This window comes from Anopheles aquasalis, chromosome Y (genome assembly GCF_943734665.1).
Source record: "Anopheles aquasalis chromosome Y, idAnoAquaMG_Q_19, whole genome shotgun sequence".
NCBI lineage: Eukaryota > Metazoa > Arthropoda > Insecta > Diptera > Culicidae > Anopheles > Anopheles aquasalis.
Genome location: NC_064879.1, coordinates 5508826 through 5520187, shown reverse-complemented (window position 1 = coordinate 5520187; position 11362 = coordinate 5508826). Strand labels below are relative to the sequence as shown.

Below are 11362 nucleotides of genomic sequence, written 5' to 3'. Positions count from 1 at the left end.
GCGAAGAGGACGCGGTATTAATAAAACTATTTAACAAACATTTGAACGCGCGTCTGTATGTTTCTGGTGTGCGGGGTGCGGGGGCGAAGGCGCACAGCAGTGGACGACTCCTGGACCGAGCACTGGAGTATAGTCTCGTGCTCGCGGCCGCTCCGAAAAACGAGTTCATCCGGAAGCTCGCACCGATGGACGTCGGTGATGATGAGCGCGTGCTGCAGCATCCCAGGTGAGTGCAAGAGAATGAGAGAGAGAGAGAGAGAGAGAGAGAGAGAGAGAGAGAGAGCCAGAGTAAAAGAGTAACGCGTCCTGATGGTGCGCGTGCGCCGTGTTGAGGACGCTACATCTTCCAGCACCGCAGCACGCCAGTTCCGCAAAATCTCGGTGCCGGAGCTGCCTGGCCGCTACCGCTACCACGCGAGTCCTTGCGCCCGGATGCGGGCCACCGAGAATCGAGGTCATGTGATCCCTGCGATCGTCATCCAGCTTCTCCGCCAGGGCACGCTCGTCACCGCGGTTCTAGGGTGTGCCGCGAACGAGTCCCACGCTGGGTCAGCTGGTGCACCGCCCAGTGTAACGGTGTCGACCGACCGAGCAGCACCCAGCGGTGGCCGCGGTGACACTGATAGTGTGTGCGATCGGCGTGAGACCGGCCCAGGAGGAGGAGGAGGAGGGGCCTTGGCGGCTCTCGGAGGGTCTTGACGCCCCGCGCTATCTCCAGTGTTCATCGCAGGCTTCGGGCGTCTGTCCGGAGCCCACCGGACCACCAGAAGGAAGAGAAGCTTGAGGGGAAAGAAGAGGAGGAGGAGAAGAAGGAGAAGAAGTAGTTTCGTTCAGCCCGTCCACAGCTCCCGGAGTGCCGCTACCTGCCCCCGGCGGTAGGGTCCCGGAACACCCGTAAGTCGTTCAACCCCCCCTCTCCAATTCACCCCTTTCTCGCACGACTTTCCGCTCTGCCTTGGATACTAGGGAAGGTTCTTTACTACCTTGCATGCTCTCTCTCTCTCTCTTTCTCTTTCTCTCTCTCTCTCTCTCTCTCTTTCTCTCTCTCTCTCTCCATGTAAAGCTTGTACCAGTTAGAATCTGGACGAATAGAATATGTATCTCAGTCAAGAAATAACGAAAAAAGACATAAAAGGTGTTGTTTTGACGGTAAATTTATTGCCTATCATAATATCGATATAAAAGTTGATCAATACTTGATTTGTTTTTATATGATCTTTTCATTTTTTTCTTCGATATCTCCCATTATTTTTTTTTGATACCGTACTGCAAGTCACCTTCGTTACCTGCTCTTGTTGCCTATCAACTCTATTTCAAGTGGATTTCATACATTTCTGATCTGATCTGATCTGAAATTGAACTTTATGAAATCACCATCTGTAAGAAGAGCTATCTAAATCGCATCAAACTTACACCAGGGCCAGCATTGGTGTAGTGATGGGCGCTCGAAATCGCACCCACGAATTCCACTCCGATTGCTTTTGCAAAAAATGCGAATCGATTCCGAGCCCTAGCCCCGAGTCGACTCCGACCCAGATCGATTCCGGGAATTTCAGGGGGGAAAGTGCGGCGCAGCGCAGTAGTGACCGCTGCTGTTCTTCTGCTTTGGTACGCTATTCGCAGCTTAGTCGTTGATTGTTTTGTTTTAGCTTACGACTTTGTTTACGTTTTCGCAGTCTACCTGTCTACCTGGGCTCCCGTCTAGTAGAGCCATGGTCACATAATGAGGGAATTCCCCAAACAATTAAACGTCGATCTTAACCATTACAGTATAGCGAGACGCCATCGACCGCTCAGCCATCGGCGCCTGGCGCCTCTCGATTCCGGGAATTGAGACTTGGAGGGGGGGCAAGTGCGGCGCAGCGCAGTGACTGTGCTTCTGCTTTGGTATTAGCCATTTGCCATTTGCGCTTCTTTTTTACATTAAAGAGGAGTTGGTGGCTTTTTTCTGTTTTGGCTTGGTATTTCTGGACCGTGAAAATTATGAGTTATTTGCTGCAACAACTCTCGTTGAGCCAAGCGTCACTATGAATGAATGCCACAGTTAAACATTGAGCTTGAGATTGAACCTCCACCCTCTTCACCCCTTCCGTCACAACGTACCGGGAGTCGATTCCGGACTGAGGCCTGTTTTGCCATTGGTGGACAAATGAAGGACTGGAATCCTTGTCTTTCGACACTTTATTTCGCGCAAACTTTCACATGAAAGTTGCCCCAAATGGTGGGTACACATTCGATTCGTGTCCAATGTCCAAATCCACTCCAATTGACAATCGTGTGGGCAAATTTAAATTGAACGTAAATGAACGTAAAACCTTCCATCCGACGTTCATTTTTAAATATGTAAAAATATTTGCCAATCTGTGATGTCATCCGTCATGAGTTTTTGTTGTTGTTGTTGTTGCCAAAACACCCTCCCAGTGTTTGTTGAACACTGTCCTAAGTATCTATTTTCCCGAAGCCCGAAAGAATCTATTTTCTATTGCCCGATTCAACGTAGAAAAAAAAACTCCGAAGGTATTTTGAGTTTTTTCGTTTGGAATTTCGGGTATTTTACTCCAGTCAAATCGTGTGTATTTATAGTGTGTGGGGCAGCCTTGCGTCTTTCTTTAACTTTTGAAGGTGTGTTTGGTTCGATTTTATGCAAATAAAATTTACGGAAAGAACAGACTAACTGCATGTAAAACAGAATCAACAGAGTTGCAAAGTAAAAGTGGCCTGATTCCAGCTAGCACAGGCTTTATGTTGGGCTCTCTGTCACAGGATTTAGCCGCAATGCTCCTTCTTCCTAGAGAGAGAGAGAGAGAGAGAGAGAGAGAGAGAGAAAGAGAGAGAGAGAGAGAGAGAGAGAGAGACAGAGAGAGCGTGAGAGAGAAAAAGAGAGGGAGAGTACTCTTTAACTGTGCGATGCTCCCTCGGTTGCATGATGCACCGCGCCTCAGCGGTTGAATGCAACCTCGGCTCCTTATCAGCGCTCGTAATCGATCCTGGGATGTCCTCTTTTTTATGTGCGCGCGTGTGTGTTGCTCACTGTCACTTGAATCGGATAAGAGCATAATACCGATGGACCTAATGGAAGCGTACATCATCATGCAGCAAAAGGAACGTGCCACCATTTCCCAGCTTGCTTGACCGGCTTGCTTGTTGCCTCGCCCTTGACTATAAAAATGTCATTTAGCGCTTCAGCCATATTTAGCGCCGATACAGTAGCACTAACGTGTTAAAGACGTAATGGCTCACGTTTTTACGCCCTTTTTGGTTCGGTCTGCTAGCAGAGCATGAGTGCAGGGCTCTAGCGAAAAAAAAAAAGGGGGGAACCAATCGATCGGGGAACCATCCTTTGTGTCCAAATCCGCGTACGTGTGCGGATGTCCTGTCGGTGACAGGTAGTGACAGTGTATAGTACCCATTCACCCGGTCCGGTCCATTCTGTGTCTAGACATCCCTGCTGAAGCCTACGCCTGGCACCTTGCAGCCTCGCTACCCTCGCTGCTGCTGCTGACTCAGCTCTCGCCCAACAAATCTCGCATGGCATGGCGGGAGGGTGCCCCGTGTCAGTTGTTCACAACTCGCCGCGTAGCGCTTGTTTGGCGCGCACGCTACTGGTAATGCTATTTATAAACTGCTGCTGCTGCTGCTGCTGCTGCTACTGCTGCTACTGCAAGGCCGCACGGCCCTTCAGCCCTTCTGCTGCTGCAGCTCACACCATCTTCGACATCTTCGCCACCACCTTTTTGACATCGATCTGAACGTTTGGTGGGAGTACGTTATACAGAGATAGTGAGAGGGAAAGAGAGAGAGAGAGAGAGAGAGCGAGAGAGAGAGAGAGAGCGAGAGAGAGAGAGAGAAAATGTGAGAGGCGCTCTGCTACTAACGTAGTAGTTCCGGTGTAACGATATGTTTGTCTTCTCGACCCACCCTCACTCACTTCCCCCTTGCTCTTCTTCTTCTGGGCGAGCGTGTGAAAACTGGCCCACACACCCCGGGCCCACGTCCACGACCGGCCACCGACGTTGTCCGAGCGTCCGATTATCTAGTAACATGCTGGATCACCAACACGGAGTTTAGGGGGGTGGGTGTTGGGGGGTGTTGGGTGAATAGTGGTCTCGGTTTTCCCCGGTCGTCTCGATCAGTCGTGCCCAGTGTCTCAACCAGTGTGCTTCTCCGTACGCACCTACCGTCCCCGGGGGGGGTTTGTTGTCATCGGATCGCATCGAATCAGAGTCCCTGTCCAGCCGTGTCCAGTGTTCCGCCTTGTCTCCTGAGTGCTCCCGTGGAGGTCTGAGGTGGCTGCTGAGGTTGTGCTGGAGCGTGAAGCGTCCACTAAGGATCCTGTGGTAAGTAAACGGTCCCTTGGCGGCGGGAAATCGTTGCGTCCATTAGCTCTCGTGCACCAATCAACCAGACCAACCTGTTGCAACCGCCGGCCTGTTTACGTTCACGTGACGGGAGTCGTCCAGTGTTTGTATACGCTGGAAAATCCAAACAAAAACGTTCGCTAGTAAAAAAAAAAAAAAAAAGGAAAACCAATCGATCCGATCGATCATCACCTTAAACGGGGGGAGGGGGTGGTGAAATGGGGTGGTGGTTGTCAACAGGTCGCTTGTGTATTTGTGCAGTGCGTTGGCTATAAGACTATGAGTAATGAGCTGTAGAAGGAGTACCGCGAAATTTCCATAAACACACCCTTCCACTCCCCCTCCCGCACCATGCCACCCCATTGGGTGTCGAAGGTCAAGCAAGTAAAGGCGATGGAAGTAATTACAACTGCCCCTGCCCTCACCCTCCCGTCCATCAGCAGCAATAGCGATCTGGGTGATCGTGACCATCGGACACCCCCTCTCCCCCAAGGTACTGAACCCGGAGCACCGTAACGGAATAAATATATTTGGAATGTTTACTGCCCGAAACGCCATCAACGTCACTGCGGTGGTCCGCGAACGGGGTAATAATAATGGGTGACGGCAGGAATGTGCAGCAGGGTAGCCTCCTTTCCAGGGTTGCGGGCCGCGCAAACACGTGCAAGCGATTGGCGATCCCCCCTTGGCTGGCCGTGGAAAGCTGCGGAAAGCGTCAAGTGTGAACGTCGGGCGTGCCTTTGGGGGTCCTGCACATTGCATTTGCCTTGGCTGGATGATGATGCAATGCATTCTACTCCTCCTATTATTTTTGTTGAATTGAAATGTTTGAGACAATGAAGGCTTCGGTATTTTCGAGGAAAAGGCCCGTTTTTGACGATTTTTTTGTGACGTAACCATTCAATTTTATTTTTTCAAGTAAATAGCGTAATGATATACAACTCTTGAAACATATTTGGTATTGTTTTGAGCAACATTCATTGGAAAATTAATCCGTGGCATCCAATTTTGGTAGGAGTGTCGCCGAAAAGGTACTTTTTCCGGTGCCCATCCTAGCTGCGTGATGGGTTATCAGAAAAATACAAATGGATACTCGTTTGAAAGATTATAAGTTTATCTAGGTAGCTGCGGAGAGTTTTTGTTGATATTTTAATTTTTAGACTTTTGGCAGATTTTTTAAATTGAAAAAGGGATGCTTTTTATCGTTTTGCCTAAAAACACAATTTTTAAAGATTTATTTAAAAAAAAGTATCAACAATTTTCATGATATCTCGACGGGATTACCTGGCAAAGAGTGTACAAATTATGTGTTAAAATTTCAAATCGATCGGTGCAGTAGCTTTTACGCTACGGCGTGCACCGACTTTGAGGTTTTTGGACAGCGAACCTGCCACGAGCACTTCGTTTCGATTGGAGATGATCGCATACGACCAAACTAGGCCAACGCTCAGGACTCGGGATGCTCTCTCTCTCTCTCTCGCTCTGGACAAGACTGATGTGCAGCGCAAGAAAGATCACCCTCGGTCCAAAAAAAAAAACAAAAAACAAGCTACGCACGCGTGACGGATCGATCGATTGTGGTTTCCGGCGCCGCCACCGCCACCGTTGCTTGTTTGTTTAGACAACGGCCCGCGTGACGATTCCACAGCGAAGCGAAAACATTGCAGCCCTAAGCAGTGCGGCTTTGGTGCTGATTGATTGAGTCAGTGGCACTCTCTGGGGGGAGGCTGCATCATCATGATGCTGATGTAGAGCGAGAGTGTCTGGCTGCATCCAGATCGATATCCAAGACATTGAATCCACCTCGTTGAACCACAGCGCGATTGTCGCGACCGGTAGTAGCAGCAGAAAGTAGAAGGGGAAGTAGAAATGAATGCTACTCTGTTGTGCAGCAGCATAACTCCTGCTGCTGTCACTGTCACCATCGGGAGTCGACTCCTCTTCCGGCAGCATTTCGCCAGGGCGCTGGTTGGCCTAGATTCGCGGTTCGCAAAGACGGAAGCAACAGGAAGGAAGAGAAAGAAAGAGAGCAAAAAGAAAAGCCGGTGGCGTGGAAAGCGGATGAAGGTTTTTTTTTTGTTCTTTCTGTTATTTCACCCTGGCACCCGAGACGGCCCGCGCGGACCCCGCGGAAGCTGAAGCTGAACTTTGTACTGCGGGAATCGTACTGGAGAAGCCCCTTTGGAGAACAGCGGAGGACGAAGAGAAGAAGCGAGGACGGGAAGATAAGGACGGAAATGAAATGTTCGCCGGCGAGGAGAGCTGGCTCCGAGGTCCTTCCTCTGGGGCACTAATCGGCCAGTGACCTGTCTCCGTCTGCTCTCGCTGTCGCTGTGCTCTTCTGCAGTCACTATTGTGTCGCCGCTTGATAGTGGGCTGATGGCAAGGATCCCCGATTAGTGGTCTAGTGGACGATAATCGTGAAGGAAAAGAGCTCTCTCTCTCTCTCTCTCTCTCTCTCTCTCTCTCTCTCTCTTTCGCTCTCTTTTATGCTCGTTCGATGTTAAGTTCGAGACGAGTTATTATGGTTTTTTGGTCCGCTGTTTGCTGGTTTGCCCCAAAGAGTCCCCAAAAATCCAACAGCCAGACATACCTTTGTCCTCCTCCCTACCTTAGCCTCTATGTTCCACTCCAGTGTAGTGTCACCAAGTAATGGGCACAATGGGCACAATAGTCGTCGAAGAGTCTCATCAGCCCTTCGGCTCCTGGCGGCCTCATCCAGTGCCCTCGTGTGCCCTGGTATTCATACCCCTCGGTTAGCAGCCCCTTTTGCACGCTACACTAATAATGGCGGTACCCTGGTATCATTAATTACGGAGCGTAGGAGCGGTATAGTAGTTGACAAGCACCCCCTCGTGTGCGAGGAGGAGTATACCATGATTACAACATATAATAACCTCTTAACCGCATCTTACCGGACTACCGGAGTTCACCAGGCGCATAAGGGAGTGTGGATCGGGACTTAACGTCTAACGAAACGTAAAGGAATGGAGGGAGCCCCTTCGTTTGGGGGCTTGTTTTTTTTTCTTTTTTGTTACCATTCTGGACCGGTCAAACACTGGGCTAAAAATAGCCCATTTCTGCCAATTTGGGCGCTCCGAACGGTGAAGCTCTCTTTACGAGCGTGTGTCCCGGGTGGTCCCCGTCGTTCCTTCCCAAGGGGAAACGCGCTAATGGACCCCCACATCGATCCCTTTCTTTTTCTTTTTTTTTTTTATTTTTGCTGTTTCGACACGATTCAGTGCCAGGACCACGAAAGAGGGGTAGGGGAGGGTGTTGAAGGGTGCGTGTTTGAAGTCCATTGGCGTCGTCCGATGGTGGCGAACCTGCAACAGGTTAACGGTATTGCCGCGTGACGGTGTCACAGTCCAGTGGATACCCACCCCCTCGCCCCCTCACCACCCCCCCCCCCCCCACCCCCCGACTTCACTTCTGTGGTATCGGGAGACCTGGCTTGTTGGTTAGTTGTTGGTTTAGAACAAAAGGCGAAGGTGGTACACCCCCTCCCTGTTCCACCCTAATTCCCTCCCTTGCTTGATGCGCTAAACAGGCTCCAGGGAAGCGGACAGGAATACTTCTCTGGCTGGCTACTGGTGCATGGAGCCTGTAGAGGGTGCCTCGGACACTAGGGAACACTCTACAGTAGTAGCATCCCCCACCCCGGGGGGGAAGAGGGTTTTTTTTACCGGAGTTAGGGGTTGCTAAGGGCACAGGATCTTCGGCGTGAGGATCGCAGCGACGATGCAGCTCGTGTGCCCCCCCCATCAACCCTTCTCATCATCGCGGTCGCGGTAGTGCACACTCGGTTTTCCCTCTCTCTCTCTCTCTCTGTCTGTCTGTCTGTCTGTCCGGTTTGTCTGTCACGGCAAGCAAGCAACAGCACGCGCGCGCACGCGCTCCCGTCCGTTTGTCGCGACTTTTCTCTCGCACCCCAAATGATCTCTTGCTCGCTCGCTCGCTCGTTCGCTCTTGTACGCTCGTACTCTGCGCGTTTCGTTTACGTTTCCCGCCGCTTGCCGTAGCGTGTGCTGTTAGAGTCTGTGTAGAACACAAGCGGTGGCAGCGGCGTCGCACTCTAAGGCAGTCGCAGCTAGAACTCGTTGCTAGCAACAACCCATACAGCGTCCGTTACCCGCTGACAACGGTGGCATCACTGGGAGCTGGGCTTTGATTTTCTGTGGGCTGTGCGTATTGTGCGTCGCGTCAACTGGCTCTATCAACACGCTGATCTCACCCACATCACCCCATCATCCGGCGACGGTGATTTCCATTCTCGAACAAGCCCGAAAGCGTTCGCTCGTTAGTGTCGGTGTGTCTGTGCGCGCTCAGTGGCATTCGGTGGTTGTTCTAGTTCTCTAGTAGGCGAAAGGAGGGGAACACTTCACCGTGTGCGGGCAATACTTCCAGAATAGATTTACGGAACGAAAGCGCCGCACGGCATTTCCCTTGAGCAACAATCTACTCTCCTCCTCCTCCTCCGCTGGCGGTGGCGTTGTTTGGTTTCCGTAGCGAGTGGCGTCGGCATCGGGAATCAAATCGAGTCAAAACAGAGCGGGAAAATTGGCGCGCGCGCGCGCGCACACGCACGCACGCTGTCGTGCCGGGGAAAATAACAACAACAAAGAACGCTTGGTGCTTTGGTGAAAGGGACGCTCCTTGCCTTTACCCGAGAAGGGAACCGTGGACCGTGGTTGTGGAGCGTGGCCAGCCAGTTCGATTACGCCAGTATCCGGAACCAAACGATCCAGTGTGCGTGCGAGAGAGAGAGAGAGAGAGAGAGAGAGAGAGAGAGAGAGAGAGAGAGAGGGAGAGAACTGAGATCTAAGTAAGGTCGTAGTGTCACCCGATCGCCGATCGTCGATCACCTCCGGCTGCCGTAGCGAAGACGTACGACTGTCACGTCGCCCTGTGGTTTGGGGGGCACCTCCACCCTCGTCTAGCCACCCACCAGCGGGCCGTCAACGCACAACACAACCCACGGGCGACCGTTCGGCGTGGTGTGATTTTTTGTGACCGTGTCCGCACACAAATGGAACCAGCATGAGGCATGGGTAAGTGAGTAGCTGGTGTTGGGGTGTGTAGATCTCTAGCCTACCTACCCCAGGGCCCACACCCTCACACCAGCATTGTGGTGAGTTGCATTGAATGGCAACGATGAGATGCGTAAAAACAAAGTCATCCCTTTCGCTTCGCACACCAATAAGCCGAGCCGAAGAGTGCGCTCTCTGTAACTTCCTCCCTCCCTTCTTCACTCTCTTTCTGGACTCGCTGGACGCACCGCAGGACACAGCGCCAGCCTTTTGCACCGAGTTTATGTGGCGCGGGTTTTTGTGAGGGCTCGGTGCGCGGTACGCATGCATTCTATCACGCGTGTTTACCACCCTCCTTCGCAACCCTGCACCCCTCCTCCCTGTGCAATATTCTGCTCACTCACTTGGTGTTTGTTTTTTTGTTTTGGAGAAGAAACGAATCTTGCACGCCTGTTGAGATCCACCTGTTGTAGCTGTTGCTGTGTGCGTTGCGTCAGAGGCACGATACGCTCGCAATGCGTCTCTGCGTTGTTTTTTCTCTTCTTCTCGCTTTGTTTTGCTGCCTACCGTGTCTCATTAATGTGCTGGAATAAAAAAGAAACCCAAACAAAACACTAAACAACAAAAAAAAAAAAATCGGTGGAAAAACACACCAGGAAGCCACCGCCACATAATGACCTAAACGGTTCTATAAATAGTACCGTTGGTGCGTTGCGAAGCGACGAACACCGACCACCCCGCCCCCACGCACGCTTCTTCTCCTGATGCGTGCAGTGATGCTGCTGCTGCTGCACACCGAGGAAGCTGCGTGCTTTGCGGGAAGGGGGACGGGGGGGGGGGGGACGGGGGGTGCAATTCATAGAAGATGATGATCCGACGCGACACAAGCCGGGGAAACGGGGGGTGCAAATCCGGAGCGGTGGAAAATGGTGGAAAAAGGCATGCGCGCAACGTTGGCGTTGGCGTTCCCTAGTGCCTAGCGCCCCCAGCGTCGCCATGCTAGGCTGCATCATTATCCGGGCGTCCCCCTCTCGTATTCCTTTTGCGCGTTTTTGCACGCAGGACGCCCAGTCCCAGGTCCGAAGGATTCGCTTTCGGATGAGTGGAAGGATTTTTTGGCGCGAAAATCTCCTCCAGCCTGAAGTATTGAAGGAAATTCTGTGAGTGATGAATAGAGATAAAGAGAGGAGAGAGAGGAGAGGGAGAGAGAGAGAGAGAGAGAGAGAGAGAGAGAGAGAGAGAGAGCGAGCAAACGCATCACGATTTTCCAGTTCCCCCATTTTCTTTTGCTCCTATTAGCCTTCCTTCGACGCTAGTATTGCACCCACCACCCCCTCACAGCCATTTTTTCCCTGCCCTATTGCCACACACACAATCACAGACGCAACCCGTCTTTCGGTTGGACCCCAACCAACGCGCGATTTGCATTCGCTAGCGGAGCGGCCCTTTTGTTATGATTTATGTTTTACACCCCTTCGAGCCCCCCCCCCTCCCCCCCTCGAGCCCTCCATATGTTTATGTCGCTCGCGCTAGAAAGCGAGACGCGGAACGTCGCTATTCATCATGCGCTGGCCCCGATGGCTGGACCACGTTTTTTGGGGGGTTGATTTAAAGGGTGGAGGCAGTGAGAGAAAGAGAGAGAGAAAGAGTGTGTTAGCGCGCGCGGATGTGTGTACCTATTTCATGCGCATATTCTTATGCTAATTGTCTGCCGATGCCCATGGTCTGCAGCAGCCGTCAGTGTCGCAGTAATCACGCATCTGCACAGAAGCACCCCTTTGGCTTGGGGTTGTTTTTTTTTGCTGGTTACGGGGTTGCACGGGCAGGAATAGTAGATCTTGTAGAGGTAGGCAGGAACTGCATCGCAATAATGTTGACTGACGACATCAACGATGACGATGATGATGGCCGCTACGCAGTTTGTGATGATCCGTTTCAGAGATGCGCTGCCTACCACACATACCATACAGAAGG

The 11362-nt window shown here is 51.7% G+C and overlaps 1 protein-coding gene across 6 annotated transcripts in view; it reads left to right on the top strand.

The window, feature by feature from the left end:
• The first annotated feature begins 756 nt into the window (after positions 1–756).
• The window catches only part of LOC126579930 (proton channel OtopLc), a 33058-nt gene continuing 22452 nt past the window's right edge, over positions 757–11362 (top strand). For 3 of the 6 annotated variants that reach the window (XM_050243691.1, XM_050243690.1, XM_050243686.1), the window contains exon 1: positions 8454–9409. The gene's annotated coding sequence lies outside the window, so the exon portion shown is untranslated. Of the gene's footprint in view, positions 895–4153; positions 4338–8453; positions 9410–11362 lie in introns of those variants that run through there. The other 3 variants (XM_050243688.1, XM_050243689.1, XM_050243687.1) reach the window with 3 other exon arrangements.